At 39.4% G+C, this 16,975-nt stretch overlaps 1 long non-coding RNA gene across 1 annotated transcript in view; it reads left to right on the top strand.

Moving 5' to 3' along the window:
* The window catches only part of LOC130155598 (uncharacterized), a 37,968-nt gene extending 27,647 nt beyond the window's left edge, over positions 1-10,321 (top strand). Inside the window, exon 3 of the long non-coding RNA XR_008824121.1 lies at positions 10,219-10,321. This is a non-coding gene — a long non-coding RNA (uncharacterized LOC130155598). The remainder of the gene's footprint in view (positions 1-10,218) is intronic.
* Positions 10,322-16,975: the final 6,654 nt, after the last annotated feature.

Below are 16,975 nucleotides of genomic sequence, written 5' to 3'. Positions count from 1 at the left end.
AATCAGATCGCTGATTTCATGAGGCTAGGGCCTTGCACGTAGGATACTTGATTTAGAAGTATCATGTCTCCCACCTTTAAGGCAAGTGCTCTATGTAGAAGCTGTTTTCTTGAGGTCAGAAAGAGCACAAAGGAGTCCTGGGTCAGGAAAAAATTAAGACACTTTCTGCCTACAACTTTAATTGGGGATTCTTGCTTGGAGTGTTAGTCCTGCACTCTCTAGGCATTTAACATTCCCTAAGCACTGCACTGTCGATGAATTGAGGGGCGATATATTCTGTTTCATTCAGCCTTTATTGATTGGCACTGAAACACTTTACTTTTGATTGAAACATGAATTACGCTTAATTTATCCTAGGAATGGTCTGGTGAGCTAAGCAGAGAAGCGTTACTTTCTGTTTTACAGATGGGAACTAAACTGGAGTATGTATGAAATCCAGCTTTTCAAAAGTACTTGGGAAAATTCATCCACCATGTATATACTGAAGATCGGCCTAGGCTGTCACCTGAGGCCACAGGTCTCATGCAGCACTGAAACTTTTGCTCGTTCATATTTGCAGAAATCACTGAATAGCAAGCCACATGCAATTGTACAGAAGTCTGTCAGGGTGTACCCTGTATAGGAACTGACAAAGAAATAGTGAAAGTCCTTCTCCAAATCAAGCAGAGTTTGGCTTTGAATCTAAATCCCGTATATCATAGCCGTTATAGCTGTTCAGAGAATAGCACACCTGCTCTGGCTTCACACATGGTAGAGACAAGCACAGACTCATAAAACCAGGATGGTACACAGATGGAAGCTCCTGACTGGCCATAAGCAGATGCCTTCCTCTCTCCAGTCAGTCTCTTAAATCTGCCCAATTCTTCTCTTTTTCATGAATGCTTAGCTAACATACATTTTCCTATCAGACGGAAGGGTATGCTTCTCTTTGGTGGAGCATTAACTATGAATTATGTGGAACCTAGGCATTGAGCTCAGGATGGAGGATTCCAATAGACTGTTTTCCTTTGCTTCTGCCATCACTCTCCCTTCAGTTCCCAGCAATAAAACCAGCCACAAATTTTTTCTGTATCTGAATCTTTTCTACTTTAGATACAAAGACCATCTTTATTTTTTACCACACAAAATGATGGGAAGCGAGAAAGAGGAGGCAAAGGGAAGTAATAGCCTTGTGCATGTATATTTTCTTCAAAAGTTTGTAAAATTTGAGTTAGCCTGTGCCTTTTCAGAGATACTGGGATTTCTGTGCAAATTTAAAGGTATCTAATAGCCAAAATGAGTATAAAGAGAATTCTTTAATAAATGCTTCTTATTCTGTTCAAAACATCCTGTTCTAATCATGACACTCTCACCAATTTCAGGATCAGCTAGCCTATGTAAAATATATGCTGATACAGATATAATACATGTTAGCAGGTTACAGAAAGCCTGGTTAGTTCTCTGTATTTTTAATGTCTGTGTTTCCAGGGAAGCCTGAAAGAGACATGCCAAAGTCCTTGTAAGACTTTTTGCCATTCTAAATAGCAAAAACCCTGTGAAGCATACAAGACAAATAGATGTTACAATATGATCAGAACCAAACTATAGGGTTAACTTAATGCAAATGCTTTAGAATTCACTAATTAGATTCTGAATTTAGCCAAACACCAGTTCACAAAATAACATCTTTCCTGTCTCTCTCCATTTCAGATATTGTTGCAGTGAATATAGTAACTGCAATCACTGCAATAAGCAGAACTTAAGCTTTCTGATCTGTTTTCAGTTAGTAATGTTTTAAAGACGTAAAATCATTAAGTCAATTTGATTTGTTAAATTTAATATGTCACATGAGGAAAAAAGCAATATGGTAACAAAGTAACTTATCTGAAGAACTGTGCATTCAGAAATAAAATTTATTATTGTAACTGGTATGATTTAAAAGCAAAACAAACAGTTTGTATGCATAATAGGGTAAACAGACCTTACTTGCTTCACACAACATATTGACGTCTTAGAATTTGTAGTTTAGTTCCAAAAGTAATACTGTTTCTTTCTCCAACACGTTATTATTTCTGTAGTGAAAGCAATTTTCATCATTTATCATGCCTCAGATATCTACCATGAGCTTATTTGATCTAGAAGAAGCTACATTAATTTACATCTTGCAATCAGCACTCTGAAGTACTGACTTTGAATGACATTTTCTTCAGCTCCTTTCAGAGATGACAAACACTGGCACTATTAGATGAAGCCTCAGTACGTTGCCTAAGAGTAAGTCTTAGGTCCACAGGTCATTCAGCAATTCTGCTGTTGCAAATTATGCTATCTCTTGTATTAGACGAATTCCTTGCTTGTCAGAAATTGTTCTTGTCACTTGGCTAAGATGCAGTTTGGAATAAAAGTGATAGTGTAACATATGGCCTTTGCTGTAGGATGGCAGACACATATTCACTCACTCAGAGGCTATTAATCAGCTTTTGATGCAGTGCCCTTAACTTGCTAACCTCACTTTTGCATTCTGCAGTAGAAAAAACACTCAACCAAAGTCTTTAAAGAGAGCTGTGCTTTCTATTGTAAATTTCAGGGAAGCAGACTATCCTAGAGTTTCTAATTTCAGCTTCTTTTTGGAGGCTAACCATCATCTGGTGACCACAAAAATATATTGCTACAGCAAAAGTTATGATATCATGGGTGGATAATATGGTAATAGTAACTGATTTTGTATAATGACTTTCTATAAAAACAGTTTTGGTAGATATATTCTGCATAAAGGAAAGGAACCGACAATATGCAGCATATATTTTCCTTCCATCTCGTTATTTCTTTTTTAGTTATTTGTTCAGTATAGTTTATTAAAGATCTTAGAAGGGCATCTCAGCAGATGGAGCTATTACTTGGACACAGATATTCTGTGTTGGCATACCAAATAAATATATATTGCAAATGTATTAAAATAAATATAAATTCTTCCAACTTATATATTTTTACTTCATTTGTCTAAACAATAAATTCAGAGGCTGTTTACATTATCAGGAAAAAAAGAACTAGAGCTACCAATGAGATTTACTGCATCCATAACAAAAGAATAAAAATATGCTGTCCAATCAGTACACAAATAAATTACACCCAGCCTTTTACAGCTGATCAAAAGTTTAACCAAATCAAACTGAATCCTATGGAAAGATAATACATTCAGAAAATTACAGTATGTTAGCCAGATTTCTGCAGATTCATTACCTTATAAAACAACCCCAGCTAATAACAGTCACAAAAACAGTCTGCTTTAAAGAATGTGCAAGATTATTTAATCTCAGTCAAAGATTTTTGTGGAAGTTATATAGTGTGTGCAGCCTCTGGTTTTGAGTTGGTAGAGCACTGAAGCATGTGTAGTACTTCTATCAGAAGTATGTAATGGGAACAACAAAGCATCTGCTTATATTTGGTTTAATTTTGGGCAGGCAGTCAACCTATGTGTATATTGACACCTGGGGAGGTTTAGATTGGATATTAGGAAGAAACCCTTCACTGAAAGAGTTGTCAAGCATTAGAACAGGCTGCCCAAGGAGGTGGTGGAATCACCATCCCTGGAGGTGTTTTGGTTAAAAGAACACATAGATGCAGTGCTTAGGGACATGGTTTAGTGGTGGACTTGACAGTCCTGGGGTAACGGTTGGACTTGATGATCTTAAAAGGTGTTTTCCAACCTAAATGATTCTATGATTCTATATTCAGAATACTTATGGAACTTCCAACGTTTTCTAATTCAACCTTTGTTTTGTCTTTCTTTTAAATATTTCACTGCAGGTTCCTCAGTTGACAGTAATTAGGCTTCACAAGTTAATTAATCACAGAAACTTCAGTAGCATAATCCAGATGACCATAAGAGTTGACTTAATCAACTCCATTGTTAAGTTGCTCTAGCATGACACATAATGAACTGTAAACAGTATATACTTTCATTTGCTGAGTTATGATTTGATTGATAATTTACATGTATTAATATGTAAATCACACCTATGAACACCATTTTATCTTTTTAATGATATTACATTATGGAATGGAGGTTTAGAATGCAGTAATCATTTGCATACCTTTTTGAAGAAAAGCACTACTAATGATGCTGTACAGAAACATTTTAAAATCAGTCTTTTACATATTTCTTTGTGTTTCTCTTCCCTTATTTTTTATTTCTAAACCTATTGATCTTTGTTTCCTAGTTTATAGCTTTCTGAAGTTTCAGTTCTTTACTACACTATTCTCCCCACAAGATACCAATTATGATGAAAAAAAGAACAGTTTCTCTTAAAATTAAAATTAAATTAAATATTGATATGAATGAAATCATACATTACTGACTTGAATCCAGTGTACTAGGGATAAAAGACTAGGCAACATTTTTAAAATAACTTCATTGTTTCTTGCATCACCTCTGCTACTCTTTTTTTGGCTTTATTTATAAATATTTTATTATATAAATATCTCTATATATACCCAGTATGCATCACATGTTCTCATCCTGAATATAAAAGGTGAATGTTGGTCTAGAGCAGATGAGAGTTGATTGCATTAACTCATCAGCATTGCAAGGAAATACAATTGCAGGTACAGACTTAAGAACAAAATGTATGAAAATGTAAGAAAAGAAGATCCTGATTTCAAATGCAGCTGTAGTGATGAAAACTAGACAGAGGAATACAGGTATGCTGTATAATACTCACATGCTATTTGCTGAAAATTTTTAGCAAAAACATCTGAAAACTATACACTAGATGGCCCTTCATTTTACTAGAGGCATACCAGAAATGTAAATTTCAAGGTTTTCCTTGAATTTAACTATTTTATAAAAATAGTTACATATAACTATGTGTATCAAAATTGTATCAAAGATGGGTACAGTACCCATGCTGCTTGAAAGAAGCCTAGTTTCACAGCTTGTGTTCGCATTTAGGCATCTGAATTGCAGAGAGCTATGGCACTTTGAAGACTATAAATTTATATGAAATAATTTCATACACTTCAATAGTCACCCTCATAAATACCATTGAGGAGAAAAGCTACAAAAGGCAGAGCCTAGAACTGGCATAAATGGTGGAATAAAAATACAAATAGTGTCACACCTTAGTGATCTATTTTGCTTAGACAGAGAGGCAATCTGCAGTTCAACAGAGCTGTTTTAAAGGTTATCTTACTATGAACAAACAGCTACAAGACTAATTTGAAAGAGCCAGTAAAATGTGAGGTAAAGATTAAGGATTAAGATATTTTGGTTTTGTTCAAATGAGGAAAGGAAACTTTAAAATTCAGTCCCACTAAATTCACACATTTCAGAAGATGCCAAGGAGATCCTGAATCAACCTCAAACTGTGTACAAGGATTGTCTGTTACAGCTAGTGCTCACTATATGAGAAAGCAACTAATACACTGAAGTGTTAATGCCTTTTTAATGGTTAGACTGCACAGAGCCATAACCTAAACTCCCACTGGAATAGTGTGGCATGGCCTTCCTGTAGTGCAAGAACACCTCTCACCAGCAGACTGCTGCTCAGCCAGGTTCCAAACACAGGCTACCTTGGAAGAACTTCTGTCCCCCCACATCCCCTGTCCCCCCTGTCCTGTCCCCCGTCCCCGTCCTCCCCCAGTTTACAGCTGAGCATGGTGTCATGTGGTGTGGAACATCCCCTTGGTCAGTTTGGGTCAGCTCTCCTCCCTGTGTCCTCTGCCAGGCTCTTGCCCACCCCCAGGCTACTTGCTGAAGGTGCAGCATGAGGAACAGAGAAGGCTTTGACACTGTGTAAGCACTGCTCAACAATAGCTAAAATACGGATGTATTCAGCAATAGCTAAAATACTGTCTTGATAACAAATCCAAAACATAGTACCATACAGACTGCTATGAAGAGAAATAACATCCCAGCCAGACCTAGTTCACAGGGATATGTTCTGTTATATGGCTGTAGCAGAACCTGCTGTTGCTTTTGTGTGCTGTGGTGATCAGCACTAAGGTTCCATTACAGACTGCTAATTTCAGTAACTGTGGCAGGCAAAATATGTCAATGTTTTAAAAATAAAAACCCAAAAACATTGTACATTGCAGGAGCACAATTTATGCCCATATTACTCAATGCCAGGAGCTAAGATTTTTTTTTTCTTTCAGTGTATTACATGAAAATTAAGTATTTCTGAAGGGAAGCAATTTTATATAGAAACTATGATGTCTGATGAATGTTCAAGCAGTAAAAAATTACAAAGAGATCTCAGCTGCTGTAAAAATTAAAAATTATTTTTCAATGTTCTAAGGAGTTTGGGCTTGTACTTTAGGTGCTCAAAACCACAGTTCTTTTGTATCTGCTGTGCTTTTCTTGTGAAGTTAACATACTTCTACCTGATAAACTTGCAACTTGCTCCTTATTTTGGTTGCCTGTTATGTGTCACCTTTTCCTGGTTGAGTTTAAAAGTAAATCTGTATCCCTGCACAACAACAGAACAATCATCAGATACATATATAAACAATGCTGATCTATTTGCTGTACTTCGATCTTAAACACAAAATAATAAACTCACTCATTTCCCATATTATATCACAGGGGGGTGATCTGGGGATTCTTGGCCTCATAAAAATTAGATGCTGCCTCTTTACAGGATAATGAAAAATCTGAGCATTTGACTTTCCTAGGTACATAATGATGAAAACAAGTGTGCATTTGAACAGAGAGATAAAATACTTGTAGATATCAACTTGATAAAAAAGTTGATATTGTCTATTTGTTCAGTATAGTTTAACTCCTGACTAACTTACCAGGAAAAAAACCTTCACAATACCAATACAGATTAAAAGATATGATTTATCTTCCTACTGATATTTATACAGTGAAGGTATTTTTACAGAAGATTGCATGAGAAAGATAACACTTGAAGAAAATCAATTACATTACCGCAAGAAATATGATATCTCAAATACTTGCAGTAAAACATCATTGGGAAACATTGTTTTTACATTACAAACATTCAGTTCTAGGTAGTGATTGATACTAAAGTAATTAATTAGAGTTAGGATGATGACATTTTCTGTTATGGACTGAAATTGGAAACAGTGAAAAGAATTCACTATTATGTGTGCTAATTTGTAAAGAATATAAATTAAATGCATTCCCCTGTAATGTCTGAAATTAGAAAAAAACCCTGTTTTTTTAATGAAAAATTTGAAGGTAATTTGGCCATTTTGAATATAGCTTTATTTAACTGAAAATTGAAATTCTGGTTAGAAGTATTGTCGTTCCTGTACGTGTGTCTGGTGTTTAAATACACACGCACACATGTAAAGCACATGCACAGAGTTCAGCTGGTAGAGAACAGATGACTGGAATACAGCTGGATTTGAATGTCATTCATAGAAGAGAGATGGACATTCTGAAAAGCTGTATAATATTGTGTCTATTTATTGTCTCTTGATCTTGTTGATATGAATAAGAGACAGCATTTCCTTTGTAAAATCCTGGCAAAGTTAGAAAAGACCAAAAAGTTAAATTCAGACAGAGAACATCAGTAACAAGGAATGACTTACATGGAAGTTACAAGACTGATTGCATAACTGCACAAGAGTAGTTATCATTAGCTTACTGCCAACAGTAAGGGATATTTTGAGATGTATCTTCAAAAATGTTTCCAGGGTCTAGTTGTAATCAGTATTTTAATTAATCACCTGGGTGATAAAATACACTAATTTGATTTGTGCATAACAAAAAGATAAGCAGATATGCTATAACATTAAAGGAAAATAATTCAAAATCATTCTTTTCTGTCAGCTTGAAGAAATGTTCTGAAAAAATAATGAAGAATAATTTCAAAACAGACTAGACTACTACATATAAGTGGAAATAATCAATTTTGCAATCAGAGGATAAAAAAGCTGAATTGGTCACAGTTTTTAGGAAAAGACAAGGAGATTAGAGTGTTCCGGTGTTTGCCAATCCACACAGTAAGTAAGTTTTTCTTATGTTCAGACAGAATTTCCTGTATTTCAACTTGACTATTGTTCTATTTTCAGCTGGGATAGGGTTGATTTTCTTCTTAGTAGCTGGTGCAGTGCTGTGTTTGGATTTGGTGTGAGAACAATGTTGATGGCATACTGATGATTTTAGTTGACGCTGGGTGATGTTTATACTAAGTCAAGGACTTTTCAGTTCCTCAGGCCCTGCCAGCGAGAGGGCTGGAGGGGCACGGGAAGCTGAGAGGGGTCACAGCCAGGACAGCTGACCCAAACCAGCCAAAGAGGTATTCCATACCATATGAGCTGGGGGGGAAGAAGAAGGAAGCGGGGGACATCAAGCATTATGGCGTTTGTGTTCCCGAGTAATTGTTAAGCGTGATGGAGCCCTGCTGTCCTGAAGATGGCTGAACACCTGCCTCCCGATGGGAAGCAGTAAATGAATTCCTTGTTTTGCTTTGTTTGTGTGCACGACTTTTGCTTTACATACTAAACTGTCTTTATCTCAACCCATGAGTTTTCTCCCTTTTACTCTTCTGATCCTCTACCCCATCCCACTGTGTGGGGAGTGAGCAAGCAGCTGCGTAGGGCTTGGCTGCTGGCCGGGGTTAAACCGTGACAACTGGACACAGAGTCTGGGTAGTCAAACTCCCTTGCTCAAGCAGACTCACCTACATGAGGTTGCCCAGAGCCATGCCCAGTTGGGTTCTGAGTATCTCCAAGGACAGAGACAATGCACACTTTTTGGGCAACCTGCACCAGTGTCCAACAACTGTTATAATAAAGAAGTTATTCTTACATTCAGATGGAATTTCCTGTATTTCAAGTTGTACCCATTACTCCTATGCAACTGATCACCACTAAGAAAAGTCTAGCTCCATCTTCTTTGTGCCCTCCCAGCAGGCACTTGTAGACATTAATAAGATCCCTTGCAAGCATTCCCTTCTCCAGGCTGAGCAGTCTCATATCTCTCAGCCTCTCCTCGGACAAAAGGTACTCCAGTCCCTTTATCATCTTTGTGGTTTTTCACTGGACTTGCTCCACTACAACCATGCCTCTCTTCTACCGGGGAGCTCAGAACTGGACACAACACTCCAGGTATGTCCCACCAACACCAAGTACAGGGGAAGGATCACCTCCGTCCACCTGCTGGCAATGCTGTTGATATGGAGAAATAATGTGAAATGGGGATAATGGATATGGATTGTGATTGTATGTGTCTGCTTAAGGAATGTGGGTATGGTGACTAGTCATGGGTGCGGTGACAACCACAGTTTTGAGGAGACGCCTGCCCCTCTTCCTCTAACAAAGGGGAGACGGGGAGACGCCTGCCCCTCTTCCTCTGTTAACAAAGGGGAGACGCCTGCCCTTCTTCCTCTAACAAAGGGGCTATTTAAAAGAGAATAAGAAAAGATGAGAGACATTCAAATGCTATCTAGAGGGAGGGAGTGCTAAGTCTCCTTGCTGGAAAAGATTGGGTGGTCACAATCACCTGAAGAAGATCGGGTGGTCACAAGGACATGAATCACCTGAAGAAGATCGGATGGTCACAAGAACATGAATCACCTACAAACCTGCAAGACCACCACATTCCAGGAAACGGACTGATAAGCTAATTAACATACGAAGCGGGGTTTAGGTAACAAATATGTATAGGCGTTAATTGAATATTCATTTGTTCATTGTATAAATGTGAGATGGTTCGTCACTTCGGGTATGCACGCTTGTGGAGGAGCGATCCCCCGTGCATCTGCGCGCAATAAACATACCTACTTTATAACTTTCGAGTTATAGAGTCCAATTCCGCACGTCACTGTGCTTAGTGCAAACCCTTGGGGTATACCACTGGTGACTGGCCTCCCGGTGCATTTTGTCTTGTTGATCACAACATTTGATCCAGGCAGTTCATTCAGTATTTGATCCACCTAACTGTTCACTAGGCTGTTTTTAATCAGGTTGTCTATGAGGATATTATGGGAGACGGCATCAAAAGCTACAGTCAGGATAAGCAACATCTATGCAACATCTACTGCTTTCCCCTCATTCACCAAGCCAGTCATTTCATCAAAGAAGGCTGTAACCTTCCATTCCAATATTCTTTTTTTTTTTTCATTTTATGATGACCATCTAGGGGATAAACCCACTAATAAATCTGATAAATGGTAGCAGGCCTAGTTTAAAAACATGGTTGCTAATTCATGTATCATCTACTATTTTTTTCATCTCCTCCCCGAAACTCATATTCTGTGTCTTCAGCTTTCAGAGGCAAACCGTTAACACCTTGAGTAAAAAACAATCAAACCAGAGCTGGGCCATGCTGTCCTGGACACAAGTACATGACAAGATGAGCTCATCATGTAAACAGGTGACTGTGTATTTCTGAGTGCTTAACAGACTCTGGAAGTTATTGCCTCAATCCCATTCTTACACTGCCAAGTGTTCTAAGAAGGGATAATACTTTACCACATGAAAATCTGGATTGTTAAAAAAATATTTTGGAGTTTGTAATATGAAGATGCTGCATTTAACACATACTTTGATAATTACTTCCTCCTTGACACATTTGGAAATAGGCAAATAATTTTGGTTTTTTTGGGTTTTTTTTTGTGAGAAAATACAGCATGTAAAGTTGAAATGTTATTTGATACCTATTTAAGAAAGGAGATGCATCTTTTAAATTACTAAACTCAGAATATGATTTAATTGCCATTGATAAATTGCATTTTATCAATGGAAGAGAGATTTCTCTGTATACCTTAAAGTTTAATGATTAGGCATTTAATGATTAGGCATTTGCTGGGCTGCAAGAACCTCAAATTCAAATTTAACTATTTTCTTGTTCAGAACTGATCTGGAGAGTTTCAGCTTCATACAGAGCAGCTGTTAGAGCTATTGTAAACTAGGGCTTTTCCTTCCATTTAAGGGCTACATTCCAGGTGTGATTCTCAAATAAAAGCTATACCACCAACCTGTATAAGGTTATTCTTAGATACTATCTAAGCCAATGAGTAGTCACTTACAAAAAAGATGGAACAGATACATCAGAAGAGACAATCTTCTCTTAAATTTAGAAGCCACAGCATGACTGCAGAGCTGAATGCATTCGGATGAGGATGGGAGGTATTTTCATGTAAGGCGGCCGAATGGGGATGGGAATACCTTAAGGAAACGAGACAGATACATTTTAAAGATAAGCATCTTTTCTCGCGTTATCTCTAGCGCTCGGCATTCAGTTACAGGACGCTAATCTGGCTTGTATTATGCCAGTACTTAGCTGCTACTTAGCTGCAAGTGGCTCACACGATCTAGTTTCTTTTAAGATAAACTGTTCTGCAGCAAAACCGGGCCTGTGACACCTGTAAAATTAGTAATGGTTCTCCTTGAACCCGCTTACAAGCGTGCTGAAGGACCGTAACGAGCCGGGGCGCGCAAGCGCTCCGCAGCAGTGCGGCGGCCGCAGCTTCGCACGGGCGCGGGGGCGGCACGAAGGGCCGCGGGCGGGCGCGGCGGCGGGCGGGGGAGGGGGGGCCCTGGGGCTGCGGCGGCCCCGGGCGGCGGCGCGAAGGAGGGACAGGTGCTGCTGGCAGCCCTCAGGGTCGGAGCCGCCGGCGCCGGCGCCCCCTTGGTCGTCCGGTGTGCTCACAGCGGGGGCAATGGCAGAGGATTGTGTTTGTAGCGATGGTGCTTAATACTGTGTAGGAATTGGTCATCAGCAGTGTGTGCTTGTCTTGAAGGGATTTTGTAAGGCTTAGCGTCAAAGTTCAAAAAAGTTCGTCACTCCCATCACATTAATCTCCATTTTTTAAACTGATACGCCTCATGTGTTCCACAGACAATTTGTAGACGGCTGTATCTGTTCGTCTTGCTCCTGCATACTTCATGTGTCAGCAACTGACTGTCATGCTTCACTTTCCTGCTTGCATGGATTCCGACAGGACTCAGCCCTGCACTCGGATCAGCATGTGAGCAGTACCTACGGACTAGACACACGGCAGTTGCAAAGAGCTTTGCCAAGTGTGGCACAGGACATGGAAGGATTCAAAACAGTTTTGAGTATTTGTAAGCAGTGCTCCAAGTGGTGGTGTGACAGAGTTGGGGACGTTTCATGTTTTTCTTAAGTGCTGCATGTTTATTTGAACTCTTAAAAAAAAAGAGCACTTGGTGTATAAATAAAAGTCGGTATAAACAAAACCTATTTATAGTTTTCCTGTCAGAGGTAAATCTCTTCAGAAAGCTATTGTGAATAGATTGTCATCTTTCAAATCTTTCTGTTGTGGCCTAAGCTTTGTCCATTGTAAAGAAAAAAAAACCTGCAATGAAGGCACTGAATGTTCAGCTGGACTAGACAAGCCTCGGCAAAACAAACAAAAAAACCAAAGAGCATTTTGCTAGTTTAGGTAGTCCTTTATTGCATTACCTGAATGGAAGGTGTGCCACCCAGGCCTGGATTTCCCTCTTCGCTGAGGCAAAATCTCATAACAGGTGAAGAATGAAAGATTCGTCCAGGCAGCAGCGGAACACTATAAAGGCATGAGGAGCTTGGCTGGGCTTGGAAACACGATTCAGTTTTTCAGCCGCTTTTACAAAGGATGAGGTCTGCCTCCCTACAGCGCCTGGGGACAGGAGTCAGTGGAGGGAATAACATGCTACAGGACTGAGAAAAAAATTCTGGGGAGGCCCTGCACTCGTATCTCTTGCCCTTATCCCTCGGGAGCTGTTGAAAGGTTTGGCACAGCCGTATGTGTTTTTTGCCAGGGCCACAAAATGGTTCCTTCCGGGTGGGAGTCCCTGTGGGACTGGAACATGACAGTGCACCTGGCAGCGCAGTTTGCAGTACAGTTCCTAGGTCCCAGCAAACAACGCGAAGCGGGTTTAGCGCCTCCCGTGTTCCCGTCGCATCCCCCACTTGGCACTTTATACTGCTCGTCTGAGGGGCGGCACCTGCTTCCAGCCTGAGGAACCCGGGTGCAGCCGAACCCCCACCTGGGGAGCATGCCTAGCTGGTAAAAAACTTCAGCAGTGTTATCAGAGGATGCTCACTAATTTGCCTTAGAGGTGAGAAACTTGTAAACCAGTCCTGTGGGTGAATGAAAACGAATGTGTGATGTCCTATGCATGTGCCAGTACTCTACGTAGTGCATACCCTCAAGCAGCTTGGTGTGGTTGTTGGGAGAGAAGATCCCCCATGCACCCAGCACTGCAGCAAACCAGTGCCGTTGTTCTAAGCTGTCACTTGGTTTGGAGAGTTCTCCTGGTTACGATTTTTGGTAACAGGCTGAGATACCATAACATGTTCTACTTTTAAATACGACTTGCGGTAATAGAGGAGTCTGTAGCTAGTGCAAGTGACAGTATTTGCTGTACAACAGTTTTTATGTATTTTCCAAAGTGCTCGTAAGAGCTGTCACACTGGTAGTGACTGAAGAACCATTATCTCAGTTTCTGGATTCTGACACTTTGGTAACAATAGATTTTTAGCTGCCACAGCTGGAAAAGCACTCAGCTTTTTGAAAATGCAAATTCTAAACAACAGCAAGGAGAAAATACCTATTTTTAATTTTATTGCTCTTACAAACTACATTTAAAGTTACGGTTATGTTTTATATAAGAATTATGTAAAGAGCATAACAGAACTTCATGGGTTTATGAAAGAGCTGTTCAAATGCTATAAAACTGCATTATTGTTAATGATATACTAAAGGTGCTATATTTGTATGTCATGTCCTTTTCTATTAACATGTACTTAAATTCAATTTTAAAGCTTTTGGCTGAAAGTATTTGGTCTGAATTTTAATTTTATATAGTAAAAACATGTATTTGTGGAATTATATGGTGAGCTGCTCTTCAAAACACTAAAGTATCACGAGTTGCATAGATTGTACGTCATTCAGGTTTTTAAATGAAAATTCATGTGGTGTTAGGTTTAACAACTTGTAAATAGTACTTCATAGATTGCAGAATTATCACCTACTTCGTGTTTGGATTGCATCCAAGGAAGACAGAAATTCTAGATAAGCAATAATGAGATTTCAGTGAGAACTGGTTGTTTCAGAGCCCTGTGGTGACTGGTCTATGGGGGAATTCCTGTTTGGCTGGGAGGGCGGTTTGTTGTTTTGGGCTTTTTTTTTTTTTTTTTTTTTTTTAAAGCTTGTGGTAGGTAGCAGTAAAGTATGTAATTGTTTCTATTCTTCCTCTTTGTGACCTATTCAGATGAGGCTTTTTGATGTGCCTGTGTTTTGTTGCTCTTGCCAGGCCACCAATACTCTTCCTCCTGCTGCTGACTCAGACATAGAAGAGTAGATTTGATCAGTCTTCACCAGGTATTAAATACTAAGGCTCAGCAATTTCTGCATAATTTGGATGTGGGGAAGAAAAGGCTACCTACTGCATGGACTGTAGTGCTAGAACTAGAATGCTGTTGCTGGAAAGTTAGTTGGGGGATGTTTTAATGTAATGATGAAGAACAGAGGCATGGTTAGCTCTGAAGTGTGGGAGGGGACTGACATAAACTAGGAAACTTATGGATTGACAAGACAGTGTCATTAACTTCTGAGAAAAATAGGATCCATGTCAGTGGCATAATTAGCCATGCAGTACAGGCATGGCAAAATGTCAAGATACTTGGTGTCAGCAAGTCTTTCAGACTTCGCGTTCCCCTTTGTCTCAGCTTGGGAGAAACTGCAGGTGGCACAACTCAAGCTCGATGACGGTTATTTGGGTAATTTTGAATGGATAAAGCTTGCTTGCCATCTAGAAGTAGCTCTTGATGGCAGGGCCTGAGAAGCTGAAAAAATGGACTTAGTGCAAACATTACCCTAGCAATAACCAAACCCATCAGCACGCTATCGACATTGTTCTCACACCAAATCCAAAGCACAGCACTGCACCAGCTACTAAGAAGAAAATTAACTCTATCCCAGCTGAAGCTAGGACACCAAGGCAGGACATAAAGTATAGAAATGTCAGGCCTTTAACTCCTTCTTGTCATGGTAATAATTTGTCTATAGTAAGCCTTTAAAGTTTTGCGATCTTAGTTTTTCTCAAAGCGCAATCACCTTCAGTTTTTCATGGGGATAGTTCAGAGCTTTAGGGCATGATAATCCAACGGAGGATTTTGTGAAGGGATGATGATGAGCTATGAAAGTGTCAGGAACCTATGAGATCCCCGTAACACAAAGTGAAGTAGGTCAGCCTCAGTGCCTACAAGAGGGTTTCCTTTTACTTGCCAGGTGGGAACTGGAGGCCTGAGCAGGCCATGAATTATGCTGAAATGTGGGAGAAGCCTCACAGAATAAAAGAGAGAAGCTTAAGACTCATGCACGCAAGTTGCCACAAAGCAGCAAGCTAGGTAACGCAAATCTATAAGTGCACTTTGATGAAAACTTAAATAGAATATGATTAATTCTACTTCATCAACTGAAGAACCAAAAGTCTGAAGGAAAAAACCAGAAATTTAACTTTTTTCTCTAAAAATCCCATGGAAAACAAAGGATTATTTGTACTAGTTTGAGCACTGTACTGAGACTGCCCTGATCAAATTGCAGTTTTTGTTAAGAAGTACTTTGCACAAAACATTATGACCATTCCTGCTTATAAATTTAAGAATCAACTAAATCTACATGGAATCTCCTGCATTAAAGAAATAAATGCACAGATGATGGTTTAGTTCTCTTTTTCCATCATATCTATACTCTTGGTGAACATTCATGCATTTCAACATCAATGTCATTCTGAAAATAAAAGAATTATCTCCCTTACACAAGTGGAATCTAGAAGCTCAAAAAGACTAAGGACATGTTAAAAAGTAACTTTCATTGGGACTTGGAAGGATTTGGAAATGAAATCTCAAAGTGTTTCGCCCAAGAGTGCACATGGGAGGAGGTGACAGAGGTGGGAAGTACTGGCTTGGAAACCTTTATTTGGACTCTCTAAAACTACTTAACCTTACTTGCAGTAAGTCTAGAAGCTAGTACTAGGATCTTAAGTGCACCATACTTTAAAACAGCATTCAAAGTTGAAGAGCAGACTGAGAAAAGACCTGTATTCCAGCGTAGATTTAGTTGAAGAAAAGCAGTGTGTGTTCCTTTGTGCTAGGATGAAAGAATGCTCCTCCCATGTGGCATCTTGAAGTTTGTTGTTTCAACTCCTTATAAACATTTGTACCTACATCAAAATGAAAACTATATATGACCAGAGGTGCTCTTTGATCCATTTTGTAGCACCATAGCAGTGTGAAGAATAAGGGCAAGATGTGTACTTATTTCTCAAGGATGCTTGGTCTGACTTCTTGTGATTTGAAGGTCATACCTCTACCATGATTGATTTATTTCCAGGTTTACAGAGCCTTTAAAGGCTCTGTAGTGACCTCTGTGAAGAAGCCAGCTCTTGAGAAATTATGGGAGTCTTCCAGCTCTCAGCTTAACTGGCCACAGCCTAATACTGAACAACCAGCCCAGAAAGGTGCAGGATAAAGCAAGCAACCAGAACTCAAATACAAGCTGCTTTCAGTTGTTAAAAGAACTGAAGGTCCCTCAAGAAATAGGTAAGGAGCTGTAAGTGATGGGAGCACATAGGTTTGTGCACAGCAGAACAGGGAGAAAAATTCTGAGGAAGGGAAATGCTTCAGGTACAGGATTTAGCATTAATACAGCCTGATCAGGTGGCTGTTCTCTAAGATTTAGCTGGCTGTTCTAGTAACTTTGGTTCAGTCCATACCAGCAAATCCACTATCACATCTGGCACCTCAGTAAAGAACATGGAAGCATAAATTGCAGAGTCATTTTCCTTCTTGGTCTTTAAAGTGAGAGACTTTTGGCTTAAATGAGAGGGGTGAAAGAGGGAAGATTGCATTAATTTGGGGATTTGAGTACATAAGAAAAAAAAGTGGGTCTTAGTCATTCGTGTTTGTCCTGAGGCATTACCAGGCAAGTGTTTTTGGGGACAAGCCTGATAGTTGTAACTCGCATGTTTTGAGAGAATAGAAAATAGAACGCAGTCTGGCTTGCCACATACT

This window comes from Falco biarmicus, chromosome 1 (genome assembly GCF_023638135.1).
Source record: "Falco biarmicus isolate bFalBia1 chromosome 1, bFalBia1.pri, whole genome shotgun sequence".
NCBI classification, from domain to species: Eukaryota; Metazoa; Chordata; class Aves; order Falconiformes; family Falconidae; genus Falco; species Falco biarmicus.
The sequence above is the reverse complement of the archived record's forward strand: the minus strand, read 5'-3'. Positions and strand labels throughout refer to the sequence as shown.